Source organism: Pimephales promelas, chromosome 2, assembly GCF_988280905.1.
Source record: "Pimephales promelas chromosome 2, fPimPro1.hap1.1, whole genome shotgun sequence".
NCBI lineage: Eukaryota > Metazoa > Chordata > Actinopteri > Cypriniformes > Leuciscidae > Pimephales > Pimephales promelas.
In genome coordinates, this window is record NC_142770.1 from 13195677 (window position 1) to 13221860 (window position 26184).

A 26184-nucleotide genomic window follows, 5' to 3' on the forward strand; every position below is an offset into this window, starting at 1 on the left:
ACTGCAGTCAGCATGCATGTGGACAGGGAGTAAAGTAGGTCAGCCATGTATGACACCCCTGGCATTTGGGCACAGCCAACAGTACCCGTAAATTAACATCCTCTCTGTAAGCCCCTCCAAATTGAGACACGGCACTGACAGGAGTGCTGCCAGTCACTGGATGTGTTAGGGATGCTCAAAGCAGAGGAAATAAATGAAGAGGATTACAGCAGTGGTATAAAGAGTGCGATTACACACGAGTGTGGTGTCATAAACTTAAAGGATTAGTTCACCTTGAAATGAAAATTTCCTGATCATTTACTGGCCCCAATGCCATCCAACAGGCTTGTGCACAATTCAGAATTGAATTTAAATGACTCCTGATTTCCAATTCAATTCTTGAATTTGAATTGATGTCAAAAACAGGATCTAGAATTACCGCATTTCTAATGAATTAAAATCATCAAACGTATTCAATTTATTTACAGTTGAACAAAAATTTAATTTTTAGGAGTTTGTGAAAAACCGAACTTTTATTTTGAGTTCCGACAGAGGTGGCTGCGTTAGAGCCAAATATAGCGCATTTCAAAATCAAATTATTTTATCTGCAAATCGGTTTTGAAAATGGCCGATACCGATAAACATAAAAATGCTTAATATCGGCACCGATAATCGGTCGACCCCTACTTTCAAAAGGTGATTTACACTATTTTGATTGCTACTGTAGACATCAGTGTTTATACCCAAACTATAAACTTTTATATAGATTAAAATATTACAAAATAAATTAAATATATAAATAAAAGCGATATCCTTACCAAACTACCCAGAGATTAATTATCATGAAGTCTAGATTTTTAAAAGTCAAGGGGAAAAAATGCCAAGAACAAATGAAAGCGTTAAAAGTAAAATCCATACTCATGCAAGAAAGGACGCATCCAATTATGATGCCTTCCACCATGAACCTCTCGAGATACTTATCCTAACTGCCAATTCATTGGCACAATTGACTCTTGGGGCCAATTACACATAAACACAGGGCAATAAAATTAAAACGCAATCCATTAGGGGGCGAATATAACACTGAAGTTGCAAAAGCTTTTAATTAGAAAGACGCGAGACGAAGATGAAGAAGCATGAAGCCTGTTATTGCATGAGAAATGTCTTTGGGCAGTGTCAGAAAAGGTCATGGCCTAGCTAGGTCAGGTTGGACGCAGTCCTGCGGTCGTCTCTTTGGCTTGAATGGATTAGAAGACACCCTTCACTGGCTGGCATTCTAACCCTGTCAAAACGAATCATTTCAGACTTCCTGGCCAAGGTTAGCTTAGCCTTCCATGAGAGTGTATTTTGATTCATAGCATGTGATTTTGGAAACACATTTTACAAAATCTGATCAAAAAAAAAAAAAAAAAAAGAATAACTTTAGTCCTGTTTAATAACCTTTTTAGAAGGCCAGGACACATCAGGACTGATTAGCATTAATGCTACAAATGCAAATAGCTATAAATAGATTCACATTTACACTCGTTGGATCGTCTGAAAGTGTTGCAGTGCAGCGCTGAGCTAATGGGCTAATAGATACGCTAGATGTTCATACAGTCAAATTGTGACATTTGGTTGAGATTTGCCATAGCTGCTGCAAGGACACTCAGACCCTCCGGCTGTTGGCAAACCCTGTGCATGACTTTTAATTCGCCTTTAATCAATGTTCTCGAAGCTTACAAATCAGCAAGAGCAATTAAACACTATTAGCTGGAGTTATCAAGCACCACACCAGTGAAAACCGCTTCTTATTCTCCTCCGGCGTGAAAGCTGATGTTCAGTCTTTATCTCAGTAATTTACCCCGTTTCTCACAATTATCAGAAGCCTTTGGCAAAAGCCCACAAATTCACCTCTGTCATAGTGGCTCCGTTTAAAAAAAAACTAGAAAGCTGCCTTGCTGTCTACATAGGCATCATCCTAGCCATTGTGGAACTTCACATACGACCAATGGGACTTTACAGGAGAATGCAACTCAGTTAGCATGTTGCTAAGCTAACAGCATGCTACTCTAACAAGAACATTCTTTACAGAATGAAATACAACTTATTACCAACATTTCCTCGTCCACCATCTTACTTATGTTTTACTGAAATTAAGTGCAATGCATTAGCTTCAAACAAGGTATCTTAAAAACCAGAATGATTGCCGAGAGTATGGTTGTGATCCCTTAAAATACTGCCTCTTTAGGCAGCTCACTAGGCTTTAGAATAGACATGTATGGGAGATGGAAACCTTGAAATCCATAAACTGGCCATGAGATTATAATCTATAAAATTGCCGTTTCCACGTCACCGTCCCACTAACAGGACATTTGGCGCTCTTTTTATTTCCCTTTTTTCCTAGCACATATTTTAGTAATCATCATAAATTAGGTATCATTTGAAAGCTTGACTCATAATTCATCTGTTTTGAAATCAGACATTGCCATGCATTACCATGGAAACTGTGCTTTTAATCTGTTTCAAAGCAGGCTCCTATCGCTGAAAAAAAAAAAAAAAAAATCGGGATTTTTTTCTAATCTTGACAACGCATATCGAGACTCAAGGTTTCATATTTGGCAACTATTTTATGATAAAAGTGATGACAGAAATGTATTAATTTGTAAATGCACCCCACCCCTAAAAAAAAAACAAAAAAACAAAAAAAACAATGGAATATGACTTTTTTTTTTTGGTATAGCACCTAAACAAAACCTCATAGGAACTTTTTGTGGTGATAATTTCAAATTTGGAACACGACTTGGTTAGACATATGGCTTTGATTATATAGCAGTTTTATAGTAACAACTATAACCATTAAATATATATTTTGTATAAAATATAAAAACGAATACAGTACATTTGATTTACAGTAAACTCTACACTCTTTTACAATTTCATTTTTTGAAGTGCTTTCAGTTCTGCTGAGTGCCTTTTTTTAAAAAGAGACCAACCTTAGAAATGTATTCCAAAGCCATCATGAATCACAACCATGTGAGTTTGGATAGAGCATTTTCATGTTTAAGGGGTTAAGCACGGATGTTTCGGTGTTGAAAGGAATGTCAAAGAAAAAACTGCTTTTAAAGTGTCTCAAAATCAATGGTTGCTCTAATCTGTCTGAGTAGAGTTCAGCTGCCTTGAGAAGTTCCAACTCGACTGAATGGCAAAGATGAAGCCTGGCAAATTCACACTGATCAAATCAAACACTCACTCTTGGCTCACTTTAGTGAATTAAAAGATAGGTTGTTTAGCTTTTGATAGAACATTTACAATGCATACTAGAACATGACTCCAGTCCATTCATTAATCACTGCATTCAGTCGACCAGTATAAATTTGAGAACACAGTGACAACCATTTGACACCAGCAGCTGTTGCAGGAAAATGAGCTTGAGGTTAAGTTGGGAGTCAAACTTTGTTTCTCGAAAATACACGTCTATATAAACTATATATGCTTCAGCTTGAGTTACAAACAAAACATGCATCCAATTATGACACACAGGCGGAAAAAGCCCTCATTGAAAAAGGATGTAGCCAGGCTTTTGATTGGTGCCGATGAAAGTCCGTTTTGGTCAGGAAGTTAAAAAAAAATGGAGATATTGCAACTAGACTGTAAAAAAAATATTGTTGGTTTAACTAAAAAATGCTTTAAAAAAAACTTTAAAGCTACATTGAGTAACTGTTTTAGTTTACTCTTAGCTAAAAACACTTAGTTCTTTTAAAAATATATGTGCTCATTAATGAATATTTTCTTCGTTCAAGTAATAAAGTATTCTTGTGAGTGTATAATATGCCATTGAAAATACATACGTGTAAGGGGTTCTAATGTCGGTCGCCATGTTGCCCCTCCATCTTGAAAGTACATTAGCCAAAGAGGGACATACCCGTTAATTCTAGCTTTGCCTTGCGCGTTTACGTTTGAGTTAACACTCATGGACGAGGTTGAACTGAAAGCCATGTTAATCTTGGACTACATTGGCCACCGTAGGAGTTAAAATGAAATTTGGAATTGAGAGGAACAGAAACTAAAATTCATTGGATGGTCATATACCTTTTCACCGCTAGATGGGGGTAAAAATCACACAGTGTAGCTTTAAGTTAATTGAAACTGAAAAATTTAGATAATGCAATGAAGGAGATTGATTTAATAGTCTTAAACTCAAAATATTATGTTATCTGAACCACATAAATTATCAGAAGAAAAAACATCATGATAACAAATCGTGATTTTTTTTACAGTGTAGACACATTTTGAGATATGTAGTCCCAATATTTAGAAAAAGTTGCAATTGTAAGATATAAAGTTGCAATTACAGAAGTCACAATTTTGAGAACGTCATACTGTGAGATATTAAAGTCCCAATTATGAGGAAAAAGCTGTTATTAAGATATAGTCGCAATTGTCAGAACAGTCACATAGTGAGATGTAGTAGTGGTAATCAATTTTTGAATATACATTTTTTTTCTATTATGAGAAAAAAGTCACAATTAGAGTTCTTTTAAACAGGTTTCATTCGAGAAAAGTGTGCAGAGCCTTCAACAAATAGGCATCAAGAAATAAGTGAGAGGAGGTAATTCAAACCTTGAATGGATTTCCTAAAACGAGCTGGAAAATAAGCTTCTCATATCTCTTTGTCCGATTACCAACAATGAAGTTAGCGTAAAAACACCAGCAGCATCCAAAAGTAATGTAAAAAGTAAATTATGAACAACCTTAAATGAAATGAAAGCCATGGAGTACATACTTATTTTTGTCAGAACGGCAGCATAACACAATGTCCAACCTAGACAGAAATATGACAGGCACGTGCCGGTGTAAAATAGAAGGATTAACCGTTATTACACGGCCGATGTTCTGGGACAGTGGCCCCCATATTTCTGTTCTGGATGAGAGCCTGGCCTACTTCAGCGTCTTCCATAATCCTGTGGCACACTGCCTGCTTTTGCGGTTTCCAATAACCAGCTCTAATCTCTGCACTGCCTAGACAACAGTGGCCTAGCGGTGACAGCTGGCAGACTTACACTGTCTCAAGGAAAGCAGGCTAGCCAGAAGCAGAGGATGTCCCGTGTAAAACCTGCTGCATCGCTAACGTTTTCGCAGTTGTGGGATTTACCCACTAATCTATATAAACGACTGGATTACACATTGCATTTTAAACTGCCAGCAAGCGGTGAAGCCAACGGAAGTGTTCGAGTGGCCATCTTACTATTCCCTACCGACAAAGGACCTCATTGACTCACAGCCGAAATATTTACCTTAAGTCACCCGATTTCCAGCACATCAGTCACACATGAAAAGTTTTTAGGATACATCAATGGACATTTCGGGTTGGATAAGCGATATATAGAAATCAGGGCTGTCAAACGATCGTCAAACGATAATCGTGATTAATCGCATCCAAAATAAAAGTGTTTACATAATATATGTGGGTGGACTGTGTATAATTATTTATATATATATATATATATATATAAATAAACACACATGCTTGTATATATATTTCAGAAATATTTTCATGTATATAGATTTATATATAATTTATATTATATATAAATTAGAGCTGTCAGTTAAACGCGTTATTAACGCAAACCCATTTTAACGCGAGTAATTTTTTTATCGCGAGATTAACAGTCTTTTTGGCCTAGCAAACTTTGTCGTTTTTTTCACATGCTTTTTGCAACAGGATGCGACATGCGCGGCGCTATGAAACCCATTAATTTCAATGGCTAAACCGCACACCGCAGTCAAATTTCAAAATAGTTCAACTTTTGCCGCTGTGATGATTACCAGCGCGCCCAATAGAAACATTTTTTTTGATATCCAAAAAGTTTTGAAAACTTAAGTAGCGCCGCGCATTCCGCGTCTTGTCTGAAAGCACCGGATCTTGCTAGATCGGAAACACTTGTTGCGAGCCGGCCAAATAGTTGGTTAACGTTACGTTTTGAGTGGATGACGAGCGCGAGACGCCGAAATGGATGCCAATAAGATTCTGAATAGAAAGTGTCTGAATCGTGATTAAATATTTTAATCGTTTGACAGCACTAATATAAATATTTTATATATAAATAATATTTTTTCTTAAATATACATGCATGTGTGTATTTACATATATAAAATAATTATACACAGTGTACCCACATATATTATGTAAACACAAACCTTTATTTTGGATCCGATTAATCGCGATTAATCGTTTGACAGTCCTAAAAATCATTAAGATGGGCGGCACACTGACGAGGCGACACAGGTAACTGAACTAACACATGATAGATTTCTGCATGAACGTAATTATGCAGGACAACTTAACCATGAACATATCTGGGATTATTAACAAAAATATATATTCAAATATTAAAATACTTACAATCCCCTATTACTAAATTGCACTATGTTTTCATGTCTTTAAATCCATACGCGTTATAAGTTGTGAAATGTGTATATTATTTCCTGATATCATTCTGTAGACCAACACCCACTCTTGAAGATCTAAGAAACCATTCAAAAGCTCAAATTCTATGGCTTTTTAGTTTGCGGACAACAACGTTGTCAAAACGATCCCCGATGCAAAAATGACTAAAAACGCTTTATTCTCCTGCCAGGCCAGTAGGTGGCGATGTTACTTTGTAAATAAAAACTACGCACCCATAGACTGAACATGTAATACCCATACAAATGACGTCACCGTTTTCGCAAATTCACGTTTTTGTGGTTTACACTCCCAGGTGAAAAAAAAACGTACAATTAAGTGTATTAAAAATGTACTTAAATATGTTTTTAGTACAATACAAATATAATGTAATGCATTTTTAATACACTTAATTGTACGTCTTTTTCACCTGCAGGGGAATAGGTTTCAAAAACTTGCACTTTGAAACCTTTTTTTCAAAAGTTTGCATTTTCAGGCCCGCAAAACGACATTGTTATAAACGAACGGCCAAAACGCATACGGTTTTCCGTTTTTAGTTGAAAATGGTGTTGTGTAAACGGCCCCTTGGTTCAACAAACACCATGTTTTTAACTTATTTATTACAAGAACGGTGATGAATATTTTTGGGAAACTACTCTCAGGGCAATTATCCAGCATGACAGAACCAGGTTTTGGGGAAAGATGGGAAGATAAAGGGAGTTGGGAGAGCATTTGACTCAATAGGAACTTGCCGGGTGCTCCCTTTTTACTCCCCCCAGAGTAAAGCTCAAGCTTCCCCTTTTCACTGTCACCATATAAATCCAGTGGGTGGGAGCACCGTCAATGCCCCGGCGTTCGTGGGGAATTAACGCTGAGCCACTGCAAATGACTGACAATCCTAAGGCCTCTTTGAGAACAGGCTTAAGAGGGGAGAGAGGAAGGAGGATGAAATGAGATATGAAGAACGAAGAAAGTACTGAGAAAATCCAGCGCTCTGTAGCCTACTTTTTTTCAGCAAGCTCTGCAAATTCAGAGGAACTTTTTTCACTAAGTATGACACTTATTGTAAGGACATTATCTAATGACAAACATTTGTCAAATGCTGAATAATTTGATTCATTGAGATATATCTTCAAATGTAAATAATTATGGCTGTTACACATCAACAGTTGTGAAGAGTGTGTACACTATGAACGCAAATCATTTTTTTGTTCCAAACTGATTTTATTTTTTAATTATATTACTAGTTATTAATTTCCGATTCAAGTTTTTAGAGCTAATTAAGTTTATGACTTCACAATAGCTCCATATCTGAGTACACTCATCTCAGAGACAGTGAATAACAATATTTCTGCAAAGGAACTAATCTTTCAGTATCTAGGCCTAGAATAAAATACAAGTAAATATATATATATATATATATATATAATATTGGATAACAGAATTAAAAAAGGAAAGAGAAACTCAATACCTGGGTATTTCGTTCCCATTATATATCATGGGAACATACAAACTTAATTTCTCATCTCAGTATTCTTCTATGCTAACAATATTTCTATACATTTGTATTTATATATAATTATTAAGCTTATGTAAATGTTACAATTATTCTTAAATTATTATAAATAATATTATAATTTCATCATAAAATGTTACCATGGTCAACAAGGTTTAACTTAAGCAGGATTTAGGGCAAAAAAAATAAAAATTTTGCTATATAAGTGTTATGTTATTATATTTTCAGTATTACAGTAATGAGATATTCTATTGATAATTTGGGGTGAAATGTGCTTTAATAGTAATGATAATCACATTGCAAATTATATTAATATTCCAGAAAAAGCTGATTATAATAATAAATAATGTCCTGTTTTCTCTTTGAATTTATTAAATCAACACAATGGATCAAACAGATTTCCCAATTAAAAATAACTGTATTTAACATACATTTTTCAGTAAAAGAAGTCCGCAAACTGCCCAGCTGACCTTACCTGAGAAATGATGTGCATGTGACAAAAAAAGATGGATTACCCAATTACTATATTGTTTCCTTTCATGCGTGACAGTTTTGAGCTTTGACAGTGGCGCAATTTTACATTACCCCTGATCGAAGACAGTGAAGAACCTGATTGTGTCCTTGACAAATGTCCTTTCAGACAAACTCCACAATGACAGTCTGAAAGCAGTCACATCAAAAACACAAGTCAAAGATTGACACAATAAAGCCAAGCTAGTGTGAGAGGAAAACATCTAAACATTCAAAAACACACAATAAATTAACACTGAGGATAAATTAGCAATATTATGTGAAATACTGTAAGGTTGAATTGGGAATAAATTAGCAACATAATAAGGTTGAATTGGGAATAAATTAGCAATATGTTTTAATACAGGTAAAATTGAAAGAGTAATATTATAAAAAAAAGCAGTATTTTTTGTAAACAAGGAAAAAATATCAAAAATAGTAATATTTTGTGAACAAAATTCTAAATTATGAAAATAAACTAGTAATATTTTGAGAATAAAGTGAAAATTATGAGAAAAGGAGTAATATTTTGAGAATATATTTTGTGAACAAAAGTCAAAATTATGAAAATAAAGTAGTATTTCTAAAAAAAATTATTAATGTACACTGTACCATTTCGAATAAAGAAAAATAAAAATAAAAGAGTAATATTGAGAATAAAGTGAAAACTATGAGTATTATTATTATGAGAATAATAATATTTTGTGAACAAAAGTATGTTGAGAATAAAGAGAAAATTATTAGTCACTGTAAAAAAAATATTTTCATGATTGGTAATCACAACATTTTTTCTTTTGTCAAATCAACAAATAATTTATGTAGTTCAGATAATATAATATTTTGTGTTTCTGATGATTAAATCAATCTCCTTCATTGTATTAACTCAATTTTTCCATTTCAATGAACTTAAAATTTTAAGGCAACCAACCAGGTTACTTAATTTGCCTTAAGTTAAACCAACAATATTTTTTACAGTGTAATATTTGAAGAATAGTAATATTTTGTGAAAAGTCAAAATGATAAAATAGCAATATTTTGAGAATAAAGAGAACAATTATGGAGAATAAAGTAGCATTTTTTGAGAATAAAGTGAAAATGATTGACAGCAATTTTGAGAATAGTCAAAAATATGCAAGTTATTTAAAAAAGATGTAGAATTATGAGATAAATTGTGTCGAATCAAACAAATTCACCATCTAGCACATTCCAATATTACATAAAGAAAATCAAAAAAGAAAGAAACAGGCGAAGACATGAACAAAGTGAGAATTTGTAGTTGCAAGAATTTGCTGCCACATGTGGCTTTATAATCACAATGTGTTTTCCATTATAGCTGAATAATTCATCAATGCCTGGGATGTTCAAGCTTGCCTGTACTTTCTATTTTAAGTCATATGAGAAATTCATGGCAGGTCCTCTGAAGTCCCATCAGCACTGTCTACTCTGACTTTGGCCTTGGCTAGATGGATGCATTGACATGGGGGTCATTACATTGACACTCGAGCACCCGGACGACACGCAGACCCTGGAAGCTAAGGGTACGGAGGGTGTCGCACTGAAAAGATAAGCTCCGCCCACCTTGGATGCTGTTGCTCAAGTCAGACAACCTTTACAGAGTATCCAATAGGAATGAACTCTTTCTACATCCTTCATCCATTTGACGACTAGTAAAACGATATTTTACAAACTCTCTACAGAGCGGATCCATTCCCACAAGAGAATGTTTTTTGGACGCCGCCCCAGTGCCGCTTGCTGAACGCCAGCATGAAGACACCTCGACACGCTGTGTAAACAAACTCTCTTGCTGATTCCACTTTGCTGTGTAGAATTGGAGCGTCATTGCAAAATCTATCTGATGAGATGATCCAGGTCTATCTGACAGCTACCGCAGGGGACGGGAAGCAAAAGAGTGAGTGGTTTAAACCGATCTCTCTCACCATCTGTCGCCATATTGTCAAGGACGATCCAATAAAGAAACGTGAACAATTAAACCATCCTTGGGGAACCGGCTGTTTTGCTCACGATCGACATCAAAGCCTCCTCAAGTCCCAAAGTTTCTGGAACAACTATGGCACAGTTTCGTCTACAGAAGTAATCGCAGGGCTTGTTTGCACAGAGGAGACAGGCAGTGAATCTTCAATATAACTGGGACAAAAAAAATATGAAATACTAGTAAATAATTGATGAAACAGTGTGCAGACTGTTCATGTTTCTGAAGTACACTGTCAAAAGTGATCAGTTGACTTGACTTAAAGTGAGAAAACAAGTTGCCTCAAAATGATGAAGTAATAAAGTTCATGCGTAATTGAAAGATGTAAGTTATGTGAACTTGACAACTCCGCATAACTTATTTTTTTTAACTATGCATGATGTTTATTTACTTAATTTGTTTTTAAGCAAATGTTTCCTCGCTTTATTTAAAGGAGTTCGTTTTTTTTACTTTTGCTGATAATATAGTCACCCCCATGTCATCCAAGACAACCATGTCATTCTTTCTTCAGTTCGTTCATTTCGTTCGTTGAATGAACCAAATGACACGAAAAAAGATTCGTTCATTTTGATAAACGAGTTCGAACAGGAGAGTCATGAACGCGCATCACAGAACAGAGCAAGGCGACCATTTGAGCTTATAAAAAACTAAAATTTTGTTGTTGTTTTTTTAAAATGAGCGATCGTTTCGCTTGATAAGACCCTTATTCATCATCTGGATTCATTTAAAGCCCTTTGAATAGTTTGCAGTTTGCACTGAAACTGTCTTTTGAACCTTGAACCGGTTGGTTCCCATTGAAGTCCATTATATGGAGAAAAATCCTGGAATGTTTTCATCAAAAACCTTAATTTCTTTTCGACTGAAGAAAGAAAGATATGGACATCTTGGATGACATAGCAAAAGTTTTTTTAAAAGTGAACTTCTCCTTTAACAATATTCAAAAATATGTAAATAAAGAAGTTATTTTGAGAAAGATTTCAAAATGGAGAATAAGGACGTAGCATTACAATACAATGCTACGACTTTATTCTTGAAACTGTCATAAACGTCTTGCCGTTTCATTTGCTTTCAACTCAGAAACCATGTAAGAGTAAAAAAATAAAAATAAAGAAACCCTCTACCAAACTTCTTACACAAAAAGAAAAAAGAAAACAAAGGCTCTACAAATGCACTCCCTGTCATTATCGCACTCATTCCTCCAGCGAATTGATATGAATTATGTTGAAGCGACAGCAGGCTAAATGGCTTTCTCTGCTTCCGTCTCAGCCAGTAAAAGTGCCTGATGAAATGAGTCACGACTTTAATGCTGAACAGAGGGGAGATAGAAGTCTTTAAATTGATACTATGAGTCTCATGCGTGAAAATGAGCGGAATACAGTTATTAGACTCTACACATCATTACCCTTCATGACACCGAGCTCTCCGGTTCGTCTGGCAGAAACTTTGAGGCGCCGCGTTCAAAACGTGGCCTTAATATGTCATCGCTCGGGATTTGATCGGATACGGCCAATTGTAGAGCGAAATGAATAATTGATTAAACGTCAACATCGAAGCGGTCAGGAAACGTCTATTAATGCCATCCAGCGTGAGACATCAGCCTCCTGTGTAACCTGTGGGTGGACTTCCAAACCAAAGGGGCTATTTTGGGGAATAACATTTGAAAAATTAATCAACCTCCATCTGCCAGCAACTGATGAGTGGAAATTAAAAGGACGGCTTATCGAATACAGTCCCATCAAATCAATCTCATCTTGATAGAAGAGGACAAACAGCTTTAGGGCTTGTTTGATGCGTAGGTTGTTAATTCAATTACATAATTAAAGAGCTGGCTGAAATAAAAGGCCCAATGCAGGGCGACACCGAAGACATGCAACCCGAGCCTCACCCCGAACGTTAGAAAGTAGCCGAGGACGGTGAAAAGGTAATTCTAGTTCATGACTGAGCAGAGGAAAAGCGCTATACACGCCGTCCTCTCTGAACCCAGTGGAAGAAAGTCGGATGTCAAGGGGTTGGAAGAATCAGTCATGTTAAAAGCGAAAAGCATTATGTGAGTCACATTTCCCCACATTGCCATTAAGCGGCATTGGCGGACCTGCCTCAAGCAATAACAGCAACAAAAAAGGGACAATTACAGTTAGTGCTGCCAGTACAAAGTGAACCAGGGACTACATTCTTGTGTAGCTACCATGTAAATACCCTAACACATGAATTTAGCACTATACTTCGTTCTTCTGTGGAACACAAAAGGAGATGTTTAAAGAACTGAACCGGCTGCTCTTTTCAATGCAGTTACAATTACGGTACATACGAATGATGCTCTAAAGCCTTCAAGCCATTTAACTCATATTTTGTTAATAATCTTGACATCAGTCCTCGCTTTCATTTTGCACAAATCAGACAATGTTACTACTGTCATGTAGTCCACACTTAAAAATGCTGGGTTGTTTGGGTCAAATATAGACAAACCCAACCAGTTAAATTTAAAGCAATGGTTGGGTTTGTCCATATTTGACCAATATTTTTGAAAAAAGATAAAATTGAGAAAGTAATAAAGTTAAAATTGTGGGCTTTATATCAATATTTTGAGGAAAAATATTAAGACATTGAGAATAAATTAAAAAATTAATGAAAATATATACACAACAATTCTGTTGTACACGGCAAGAAAAATCTTTTACTTTGAATATTTTGTCTTATTTTCCAATAAAAATATATCTTGGCAATATAGTGGTTAACAGCTCACTGGAAAGGATAATTATCAATTAATAGCAACTTAAAATGGGTCTGTTCTTCACACAATGCTATCATATTATTCATAAAACTTGGAATGTAGTGCATGGACTTGATTTGTGAAAGCATTAATCCCATTCACTGCAACTGCATTGAAAAGAGCAACCACAACATTCTTCAAAACATTTTCTTTTGTGCTCCTCAGAAAAAAATAAAGTCATACATATTTGGAACAACAACTGAGTGGGAAATGGTGACCTAATTTTTCAATTTAAAAAGCCTCACATGCAGTGATCTTGGTATGCAAACCATAACATACTCATGTGCGCTGCATGTAAAATCGCGTTTTGTTGTACTCCATCGGGAGCCTCAGATATGCAAAATAAAGCCTTGTTCCAAAGCAATGAATAAAACATCAACGATTGACTCAAAACCGCTTTGTCCCTTTTTCATGATTTTTTTAAAGTGTCCAATTACTGTACTTTGGCTTGAAGGAGGCCCAGTCCTGCGATGATACAGAGGGATCTCGAGCTCATTAAATGTGATACCAAAGAAACTCAATGGAGAACACAAGGACTGGAAAAATAACATGAACGCTGACTTAAGTAAAGGAGTATGTGCAGTATTATAGTCCCCATGAAATCAAAATGGACCCCCACTTTATTACGGAATAATGCAGTATTTATTTTAAATGATTTTTATAGTCCTCGTAATTTTGAATCCGACTAACTTTTTGCAGTAACATCTCTTCTCTTAATGCCTGGTTCAGATTACACGATTGTAGCCCGATTTTGGCACGATACGTTTGACGTACGGTGTCGTGGGGATTCGTAAACGGCAACGGGCGTCGGGACGCAAGATTCGATCGTATCATCTCGTATAGTGTGTCATAGTGGGCGACAACCTACGTCGAGTCTGCGACGCTTCACGACATCACGACAAAAAGACTAGCATGTTTAACTTTTTTAACGTCGTCCACGACGGTTCCGTCACATGTATGAGGATGACCAATAGGAGCCCAGAAGCTTCTCCGTACACAACTTTCAAAAATAGCGAAACGAAAGAGAGACGATGGTGCTAACGTTAAAATTAAAAGTAAAAATATATAAGAAAACAATATTTTACCTCAAGTTCTCTTTGGAGGATTGACAGCCCTTGTCCTCTTCGAGCAATCCAGGAACGTGGCCATTGTCGTTTTTTTTTTTCAGGACAGCCAATACAACACTCACTTCATCACTTAATCTGCTTCATCCATTGTTTGTTTACGTTCGTTTCCGGAAGTCACTCGCTACTAGTTTCGCCTTCTCGGTGATATCAGGTGTGTCGTTAAAATCGCATAATATGACACAGTGACTATCGTAACAGACAAAAAAAATCGTGTAATCTGAACCGGGCATATGACGTGTTTACTGGTGTGAGGGCGCCCTACATTTTTTCTTGTTTGAGAAGCCGTTTCACTCGGAAATACGTCACAATAGAGAAGAAAAAACTATTGTAACTTGGACAGGAAGGTGATTATTCCTTCCCAGCTGCAAGCCTGATCTTTATTGTCGGAAGTGATCCGAACTCAACAGCCGCGATGTCTTTTCCTCCACCTCCTCCTCCACTGCCCACACACAGAGTAATCCTCTCTGCTCATCATGCTTTCATCAGGAGTCCAGCATTCCTGTTGTCATAAAGGCAACAATGAAAGCTTATGCTGCCGATCCAGTAAAGACCGTGTTTGTCTCTTACAGTAAGAGGGGGCTGAATTACCCAGGTTCAATAATGGCCTCAAAATGAAATTACCTCCCACATTTTATTGCCATCAAAGTTTGCGTTCAATACGGTTTTGATGTTTAAGCTTTGAGCAGGGACACTATAATGGAAATATGATGCCTGAATAGTGATATTCCAACAGACGAGTTCTCAAGATGAGAATAAAGTCACTTGGTACTTTCAAGCCATGTAGTATGATGGCATTTACTAGATGCATGCACACGAACAGCACCGCAATGTGGTAATTACAAGTGGGATTTTATTTAAGCCAAGAGCTTCCCTGTTGGGGACATGCAGTGAGAAAAAAATGGTTGATAGTATAGCACAATTAGAATATATAACGACTCAGTTTACAGAACCTTCCTAAATTGAATAAAGCACCTGATGCGCAATCTTTATTGATCATTTAAAAAGTCTTGCTGGATTTGAACGTAAGGTCAATAAAGTACCAAGATTTGAAAGTATACATTATATGCATGATATATCAGTCGATATATGTAAATTTTGTGTATCATTATTATCAGGCCAATAAGAAAATTTGCCCGATAAATTAATAAGCAATAAGGTACGAGTGGCCGTGCTGTATCGTGGATAAGTAACGGCTGAAGGGCATTGTTAAAGTCCCCATGAAATCAAAATTGACCATACTTACTTTGTTTGCCTAAATTGATCGTTTTGTGGTGAACAAATTTTGAAATCGTTTTGTGGTGATCAAATTTTGAAAATACCCCTCCCCTCTGCATTGGAGGACCTTGCCCGATGACGTAGGCTTTACGGTTTGGGTGTCTCCTTAACATCCATAACCACGCCCCTCCAACTGACAGCTGCTGTGTGTTTGCGAGCGCCCGAGCGAGCATTAATTGACAGCGTGTGTAAACTTGCGTCATCCTCCATTTCAGAATGAAACACCCACCAAAAAAAAGCCACGCCCACTATTTTGCCTCATTTAGTATTTCGTTTCTCTCGGAAATACGTCACAACACTGGAGAAAAGTCGTTTGCAACTTCCGGTTCACGGGGACTTTAAGCACGACGTGAGGCAGATCCTTTGATAAAACGGTTACCACACAATAAGTAAAAAAAATATAAAATATGTTATAAAAATATAAGCTCATGTTACATTTGTAGTACAAAATAATTTAAGTTAATATTGGAAAAACTCACACAAAAATGAAAATTGACATTATTTACTGGCGCTCTAGTTGTTCCAAATTCGTATCCTGGAAATTTTTCACGCAAAAATTCATGCATCTTTCTATACGAGTGTTTACACCAACCACGAGACCCAAAATTGTTCACTCGACTCATGAACTGCATTCTTTTGAAGTCATACGACAGAGGAACAGATGCAAATTTATGAGACTATTCACTGATATTCATGGGATTTTTGCTTGCGACATATGAGAACCAATAAGGTTTGCCCGATCTTGCGCGATGCCTTGGTGTAATATTTTTTAATCTTTGTAGTTTTTAGTGAATAACAAATTAAATTTCCGACTGTTCCTCGCATAAAGCTATCACAGCATACGTTTTTGCATTTCACCGTGCAACAATCAATGATGGACATCTTTGAGCATTGCGCTCACGTGTCGTGCTCAACTTAATTTAGTTCAACTTTAAAAAAAAAAAATGCATCGAGACGACTTTTTTTCACTACCCTGCGTCTCACGCATCTTCGAATCAACCCTTGAGGTGTTTTTTGTCGACTTGGACAGATGTTGCCACTATAACCTTAATGCTCAAGTTAAACTCAGATCAACCTTTCAAAAATACAGGAATCCAGCAGTATTGCAGGGTTTTCTCTTCTCATTTCGCTGCCCTGTGACTCACATTTTTAAATGCAAAAATGCAGTTCTTGTGGCGTTTTCTTCTCTTTTGGACATAAGTGATCACTATAAACCAACTCTTTAAGATGTCTTCTGTTAAACCGTTCCAGTGTGATGAGAGTAAATGTCATTTTTGGATAACTACCCCTTCAAAACCACCTTGAAGAGGATGTCCAAAGAAGACAGAGCAGGCGTATTTAAATGATGAGGCTTGTTATTTGCATGCACGAACACCACAGAGGTGATTGAGCTGGGCGCTTAATGGTTATGAAGCTCCTAAAGCAACAGCAACTGATTTAAATGGAAAAATGCGGCATCCGCCGGGTCCTTGTCAACCCAATGGCAAAGATGACAAGTTACAGGTCTGACTTCCCCAACCAGCCCCTTATATTTAAGCCCTAATAACAGGTGGGACACTGCCAATTTGCCTCACTAAACGGCCCCTTTCATGGAGAAGATGAAAGTGCTCACCCAGAACTTGACAGGTTGTAGGTCCACATCAGCCAGCCCTGTCAGCTCGGCGTACTCGTCTATCCTCGCTTTCGGCTGTCCCTCTCAGCTTCGGCGTGTGTGTGCTGTGCACAGCTGCACGGGTTGAGTCGCACAATTAAGCTTGCAGATGCCTCTGACTGCAGCATCAGAATCCAAGATCCCAACTGGATCGTCCCTCTTCTCTCCACTGGATCGTTCTTTTGTCTTCTACTGTTGGCAGGTTCACCGTACACATTGCTCCAGTCACAGGAGGGATGATGTGTGGGTTTCTGCACAAGTGTGTGAGGGAAAAGAGAGGGAGAGTGTGTGTGAGTGTCTCAGAGAGAGCCTGCCTCTTTCGACTCTCCACTACGGCTGTGTGGCTTCAAAACTCACACTGCCAGCAAACTGATCGCTAAGGGACCGTCTCGAAAGTGCAGGCTAGCTGAAAACAATCAAGAGCAATTCAATAGAAACAGATCCACTTGCCGTCCCTCTGGGTGATACCTAGAGGACTCAGTGGCTCTTGCAAAAAGTTCACGGTGAATTGAATATTCTGTACTGGCTTGTTGTGTTTGTAATGTTTTCATACTCACCCTTGACTTCACAACTCAGTCCCTCACCGAAAGCTCCCCATGTCCACGAGGGCTTGAATACTCAAGCAAAGACCAGCAGCTGGAATCATACAATTTTAGCAGACATGTGACCCTCTTAATGCGCAATCCTTTCATCCTTTTATCTATCCCCTGTTTTCATTTTTTATTCCATCTGTTTACCTCCGGAGACCCCACAGAGAAGGAGGTTAGTGAATGCTGAGAGAGATACGAACAAAATAAAATAGAGAGATGGTATTTTATTTTTTAGAAAAATTAAATCATGCTTTGTTGACTAATTTTTGTCTTTAAATTTTCAAAATTAGGAAAAACAACAATGTCATTTTGAGATAAGTCAAAATTGAGAATTTCTACGCAATAAGTCATAATTATGCAACAATTGAAAAATAATTGTTATGTCATAAATTGGGTTGTTTTAACTCAAATTTGGGTCAAATATGGACAAACCCGAATGCTGGGTTAACAATTTAATAAAAAAAAATTACAGTTGAAAGTGAAAGTTGGGTTAAAATTTTAAATTACATTTTTAACCCAACATTTGGGTTTGTCCATATTTCACCCAAATTTGAGTTAAAACAACCCAGCGTTGTTTAGAGTGTATGATAAGTCAAAATCGAGACAGTCAAAATTATGACAAGTTCTTTATAGTTTAGTTATGACTGTCGAAATTATTACTTTGTCAATTTCGTCTTGTCATATTTATTCGATAAAAAGCTTAAAAGATAATTATGAGATAAGTACTGTTTTTTTATAGATATGACTATGACCATAATTGTGACTTAATCAAATTATAGTATCATATTTTTATGTTTTTATCTCGATTTTGACTCATAATTATGACTTATCTCTTAAAGACAACATTTTAATCTCATAATTTTGGCTTTTTAATGTCATTATAAGGATATACCAAGGCATTTTTATATGGTGGAAATGGGCGCTCACAGTAGATAGCTACTATAGCTCACAGCTAAAGATATTTTCGCCACTGGGCTAAAACTCACATCACCGCAGCTGCTCAAAATATTTGTATTGGTGAAGGAGCTAGGCATGCACTGGACTATAACTGTGAGAGGCCCTTCATCCCTCCTAGCTGTCCTAAATAGAATCAGAGAATAAATAAGAGATAACAATTAGAGCATTCAAAATAATAGCATGCTGATAACCAAAAGCAGGAGTATGTTTTTTTAAAAGAAAGATATGTGCATCCATGCATTCTTCTGCCATATTCGTAAAATGTAAAAACGAACAACTTTTAAATGTAAATAATCCAACTTAAAATACATTTTTGGATAGCTTATTTTAAAGTTGTACACAACTATTCAAAAGTGTTAGGCCGTGTGTCCACCAAAGCGTTTTCATCATTTGTTTCATACTAAAAATCTATTTTTCATCCATTTTGTTCGGTTAGCTCTGCCGGTTGATGTCGTTGTACAGAAAGAATATTGTGACAGTTGGTCAGTGTGGATTAGTCCCGCCCCTCCTCACTGTGATTGGACGGCTGGGTAAAAAGTGACATTGATGTGCGCTGCGTTTTATACAAAGTTGAACATTTTTCAACTTTCGGCGACCAGTAAAAAACGCTGGACGCTCGGCGCTCCAGCGTGAAAAAATTGCTCAGCGCCTCGTTACGCTCATGGCGTTTAAAAAATGCGGCGCTCCCATTGAAAACAATTGAAAACATACGCCAGGCGCGTGGAAAAACGCTTTGGTGGACACACGGCTTTAGGGATGCACAATATATTGGCCACCATATCGGTATCGGCCGATATATGTTATTTTTAATGTTAAAGGTATAGTTCATATTTTTCCTACAAAATTACTATAAAATCAAAGCCATATATCTAACCAAGTTGTGTTCCAAATTTGAAGTTGATATCACAAAACTTGAAGTTCTCAAGAGATTTTGTTTAGATGTAATACCAAAATGACAAAAAAAATTCCATTGAATTTAATTGTGTGCATTCTGTTGTAGCAAATTAATACATTTCTGTCCAAATATCACTTCTGTTTCAAAATATGGAACCATGAGACCTTTCTGACAAATGTGTTTTGTCAAGACTAGAAAAGGTTTTGAACATAAATTATGATGGACAATGAAAAAGTATGTGTATGAATTCTGGTGCGATTTATTACCATTAAGTGACATCTCAACCATTTGGTAGAGACCGATATTTTAAAAATAATGGGATGTTTTGAAAAAAAAAATACACTGAGTGTGGTTACTAGCGACATAAGAAGATTTTTCCATTTTGGTGTGGATTTCAAAGGGTTAAGCAAGTTTTAAACTGATTAAGTGTTATAATGTTACAAAAGATTTATTTTTAAACTATATGCTGTTTTTACTGTATTTTGATCAAATAAATGAAGACCTGGTTAGCATAAGTGACTTCTTCCAAAAACATTTTCCTAAACACCTTACTGACCCTCGACTACATGACTAAATCATAATCAGAGTCTATCCAGAATGCTGCTTTGAGACACCTTGGGATATTGAATCCAAAGAATTTGCCACCTTCTCTAAAAACCACCAAGATAACAATCCAAACATTGCACTACTGTCTGTGCTCCTAATGGCCTCAGCCAGCCTTAGATGTGGGTGTTTGAAACGCACTTCAACACCCTCACACAACTCTGCTTGAGCTTTAAACCTTTAAGATGGCTTTGTTTGAGTGGCAGCTGTGAAAAATGCTTAGAGAACGGTGAAGAGAAGAGAGAGGGAATTCTGGGGGAGCAGAAGAAAAACATCCTTTGTTTTCTTTTTCAAGTAAAAAAAAAAAAAAGACTCACTGACCTTTCCGAGATCTTGAAGTGCTTGAGTGCGTCACACTTTATTTGAAGCAACAAACCCTAGTGGAAGCGGTCAAAAGGCCACCTGAAGGTGTTTGAGCGTCGTCCGGTGGGACCATCTGCATTACTGAGAACAGTCAGAAGAGCCCGCAAGCAATATAAACTTATGATAGGGACACTGGATGAGGCGAAGGCAGGGCCTTCCCATGGCACTTGAAGGAGGTCACCTTGCCACGTGTGTGTGTTTTCCCTCCGGGTGCTAAACGATATTAAAACGCTTTCAAGGTGACCAAAGAACATTGCAACGCTGAGTAACATTAGCACGTTTTTCCAGCCTGTCAGGATGCTAATTGTGTGCAATGCTAGATGCCTTGTTGCATATGGTGGCCATTGTGTTGAGTCACTAGGGAGCTAATTGTGTTTTAATTATAAAGAGATAATGTAGTTCCAGTCAGAAGTTATCCAGTAAGTATCTGTTTTAAAAAAAAAAACCTTTAGCAACAACAAAAAAAGGAGTTAAAGAGTTAGCTTGTTAGCATCTTGTTACTGTATGAGACTATGGGCTACCATTTTGCAGGCTACCAAAAAAATTGGTAAAATCACTGCCTATTTCTAGTAAGCTACTTCCTAAAACTGATTCAACTAGCCAGTTAACATTAATATATATATATATATATATATTAGAAGATGGCATCCCAGAAAGCAAACTGACATTGAATCAACGTGGAAACGACGTCTCTCATGACATTGAAACAACGTTGATTTTGCTCATCGAATTAACGTTGAACCATCGTCAGACGCGGCATTCTTCAAAGCTAAATGAAAATCGAAAATTGGTTTGCTTTCATAACGTTGAAACAACGCGTTGCTTTCAAGTTGATTTTCCGTTAGTTTTGAAAAAATGACGCGTCTGACGTTGGTTCAACGTTAATTCGATGAGCAAAACAATGTCAGATCGACGTTGTTTCGATGTGATATTTCCACGTTGATTCAATGTCAGTTTGCTATCTGGGATTCCATGCAATTTGTAGCAAAACTACTTGGCAAAACAGTTTCCAAAAGTTGTAAGGCTAACTAACCTGTTTGCTACTACCACAAGTAATTGTGAAACAATAAATATTACAATTACGAAGTTAGGCCTATATTGTGCTTAATTCAATTTACAGTAGAACTGCAAATAAATATTTAGGACTCGGCTTGCTAGCAAATAATAGTTTGTTACTGGAAGAGCTGCACATGGATGCTAACTAACTCGTGTGGTGCTACTACTAAAGGAAGTCGTCTAGCGTTTCATGTTTTAACATGGCATATTTAGGCAGAGATGCGTTACACAATAATACAAAGTGACATGCTGCTGTGAAATCACCATGAAGCAGAGAGGCAGAAGTGACTCAAATTTTTGATGTCACTCAGACATTTGAATGCCTCAAGTTGACCACGCTGAACTTAGGGCATTATTCTCTTTTAGAAATAAATGACATTGCCAGAATAGGACCTAATTTGCAACCTTTGTGTGTTTGTGTGTGTGTGTGTGTGTGTGTGTGTGTGTGTGCGTGTGTGTGTGTGTGTGTTTGTGTGAGACAGACCATGCCGCAACCGCCTCCAGAGGCAGTCGTGATTGAAGTCATGCAGAGCTGAAGTCTTACCGGGTCCAAATGGGTCCTTACAGAGAGAGAGCTGGTTACTAAAAAACTCTGGTTATCATTTATGATTACATTTTTGATTAATTGATTGAAATCCCTGTTTTCTACCACAAAATTGTTTTAGAATTTAAAACTGATTAGCATTCATTGTTTTTGCCCAAAAAATATTTGCATTTACCTCATCTGATATTCACAGAGGGCTATTGCATGAGGGGTTCAATGTCCACAAAGCCACGTGTATGTCTTTCATATCCAATATGCAAGGCTGCGGCGTTCTTGTTTACTATTAACAACTCACACATCTTCCTCCCTTCTGAGAGCACAAGGATTTGGAAAGTGGAAACCATCCATTTATACAACTACATATATTCGGATTGGAGGAATTATAGATGCTGATTTATCATTCTAAAGGAGGTCAAGGACCAGGAGACTTGAGCTCATGAATTTCATGAGTGGGGAAATGAAGCCATGGTCATCCTTTTTTTTTTTTTTTTTCATCCAATAAGCTACAAATCATTGCAATTCTAGACTGCTTTCTTATACAGCAGAAGAAATTGAGATGGTCTTTAATGTCAGTTTTAATGCTAGAGCATGTCCTCATGTGGTAACAAAACACGAAAAAAGACATCATACACAAGCCTGACACACTTTACTAATGCCGTGAAGTGGAAATAAGCTGACGTTGCAGATAAAAGCAGTGTTGGGAATCAGTCACGCACACCTGCGCTGATACCGCTGATGCAGCCAAACAACAGAAGACGAGAAAGCGCTCAGAGAGCAACGGTGGCAAAATGTGTATGTGATGATCTGTTTAAAATGAAGGAAGCACAGTAGAGCGACGCTTCCTTAGAGGTTAATGCAGGCTCTGAGTCGCTACATTCAAACAATGAATGCTATTTTCATCAGGCACACAGAACTACAGGCTCAGTGTTAACGAATATAAATAGACAACCAGCTTCTTCTCAAGCATGACATCACCTTTTGTTCTTCTGGACAGATCTAAGACAACCCAGCCATTTATATTCATTAGCCAAGTATATACAAACTGCATGCTATAAGCTAAAAAATGCATGCTATGGGCTAGGGGACTATCCAGGGACGTGATACATTTATAGGGAAGAGTAGTACTTGGGAACTTGGGAATTTTGAGAGCTTACAAAATATGAATTATTTGATATTTTCCAATGCTGCAGTTTTGGAGTCGACACAGGAACAGCTGCCTTTATCCAAATGCATAGCAAGGCTGAATGAAAACCTTAAAGGTTAAAGAGTTAGTTCACCCAAAAATGAAAATTCTGTCAGTATTTACTCACCCTCATGGTGTTCCAAACCTCTATGTGTTTATTTGTTCTGCTGTACACAAAGGAAGATATTTGGAAGAATGTTTTAATCAAACAGATCTCATTCCCCATTGACTTCCATAGTAGGAATACTACGGTAGTCAATGGGGAATGAGATCTGTTTGATTAAAACATTCTTCCAAATATCTTCCTTTGTGTACAGCAGAACAAATAAACACATAGAGGTTTGGAACACCATGAGGGTGAGTAAATACTGACAGAATTTTCATTTTGGGTGAACTAACCCTTTAAGTGTATTTTCAACATCTAAATATGTTCTCATAATTGTATCTCAGTTAGAAACACTAACAGTTAGTAACAAAAAGTGTAAGAAAAGCACCATACTGACCTGCTCAAAGCCACAGTTTTGGCTCAACCAATGGTGTGAATTTGGGGGCATTAATGCGACCAATGGCTGATGAGTATGGGGATACCTGCATAGAAACAGTAGGAATTTTTACAATTTGGCGAAGCTAGTAGAATTTACTTGATCATTAAAGGGATACTCCACTTTTTTTGGAAATAGGCTCATTTCACAACTGCCCCAGAGTTAAACAGTTGAGTTTTACCATTTTCGAATCCATTCAGCCGATTTTCTGATATTTAGAAGAATATCAGTAAACAGACTGTTTCTGGTCTCATTGACTTCCATAGTAGGAAAAAAATATACTATGGAAGTCAATGAGACCAGAAACGTTTACTGATATTCTTCTAAATATAAGAAAATCGGCTGAATACATCTGAAAACGGCAAAACCCAAATGTTTAACCTCTGGGGGAGAGGTAAAATGAGCCTATTTCCAAAAAAAGTGGAGTATCCCTTTAAGTTAGGAACAACACAAAAATATTATGTCCATATTTCAAAATACACTGTAAGGAAATAAACATGTTTACTTTTATTGTAGCCTTACCTTAGGTTGTCTTCATCTGAAAAGAACCTGACTGACGTTTCCCGATTATTTGGTACCACAGCTAACATTCAGCATGATGCTGGGACTTCACATTCTTTGGTTTCTTTTAACCGCACATCATTAAAGCCTTACACATCCTGGGGTTTCCAGAGGACACAACATGCCATGTCTCAGCAGTCAAGATGAATTAATATCCTCTTGTTCATGCTAAAAAAAAAACATTCCACTGCACTACTTCTGGTTAATTCAGAGACTCACTTTGATGCCTTTTTCTCAAACGGAAGAATACGTTAACTTAAATAAATGCTGATTTATAGACTAAGTGAGTACATTGTGGACATATGTCATCTGGACTGTCATATTTAATTAAAGTTGCTACATGCACACCTGAGATAGGAAATGTAATGACGTTCACGGTTCACATGCACAGATTGTGATCTAAATGGTATTAATCAAGTGATACTGAAAAATAACAGCTTTTTTGGTTCTTCAGGAGCTGCAAACCACAACAGCAAGCACCACTACCAATTATGACTAGCACTAAGAGTCAGAAAATTATACTTGAGATGGTCAAATAAGCAGTTAAATATAAATTACACGCCCTGTGAACTAGGTATGACTCTAGGACTAGTTGTCTGCCTTCTCAATAATTGGTTAACTTGTTTACATAGATATATTTTCCCTTAGTTTTGATATTTCTAGTAGCAGTACGCTAATTAGCATGCTGTGCGTTAGCTGTTAGCTTCTCTGGAAAGTTTTTTCAGAGTCTTTCATTTTAAAGCACTGTCACTATTTTAAAGAAGCAGGCGAGCAATTTTTGATCCCATACCAAGGAGAGGCATAGATTGACCTAGAACAGCTAGCCATTGTATAAAATCCTTGACCAAATAGATAGTGTGATATCATGAAATATTTGTGGTAATCAAAACAGCAATTTTTATTTTGCACTATGCGACAGTAAGTTTTTATGATAAGCCATTAGCTTGCTATAAATGGAAGGTCACCTGAAAACACAAATGCTTGAGCATTAGCAGCTTCAGCAATATAACAGATTTTTTTTTATCATGGTGTTTCAGTTTGTTGAGCTTTAGCAGTTAAGCACAGCTCCTGAGTCATTCCCTTTTAAAAGCACAGTCGCTATGTTGAACGAGTCGGCAAGCAATGTTGTTTGAGGTAATCAAAAGAGCTATTAACCAATTAGCACTATGCTAAGTTTGTATGGTAAGCCATTAGCTTAGCTTGGGGGCTTACACATTAACAGCTTCGGTAACAACTGATAATTGTTTAATTAGCATGCTGCACTGTAAACATTAGCACAATGAAACCCTCTCATGCTACAACTAAAACACTTTTGAACATGTCTCAAGAAGCTACGCCAAGTCTATCTGGTTTTGAATGCAAGAATGCATCAATTTAAATGCCTCCCTAAAAATGCGTCCAATGTATTAAGTGAATTCAAAACTACATCATCTCTTCCTTCCTTACTTAAGTAATAGATTTTAAAAATAAGCAGTTTTGCACATTCCTACTCCCAACACACTGAATGAATGGTTTGCTATCAGCAAGTGAATCGTAGGACTGCATACTAGCTGCAAGAGAAATGCGAACGGTCACCGTGCATTGTGTGTGTGTGTGTGGGGGGGTCCCTGCTGGCGGCTGCGTCTGTCTTTGTTTGTATCTTTGG

The 26184-nt window shown here is 37.0% G+C and overlaps 1 protein-coding gene across 1 annotated transcript in view; it reads right to left on the bottom strand.

Moving 5' to 3' along the window:
- The window catches only part of lingo3a (leucine rich repeat and Ig domain containing 3a), a 30872-nt gene extending 12777 nt beyond the window's left edge, over positions 1–18095 (bottom strand). Inside the window, exons 1-2 of the mRNA XM_039695004.2 lie at positions 17803–18095; positions 17207–17496 (exon numbers count right to left, since the gene is read on the bottom strand). The gene's annotated coding sequence lies outside the window, so the exon portion shown is untranslated. The remainder of the gene's footprint in view (positions 1–17206; positions 17497–17802) is intronic.
- Positions 18096–26184: the final 8089 nt, after the last annotated feature.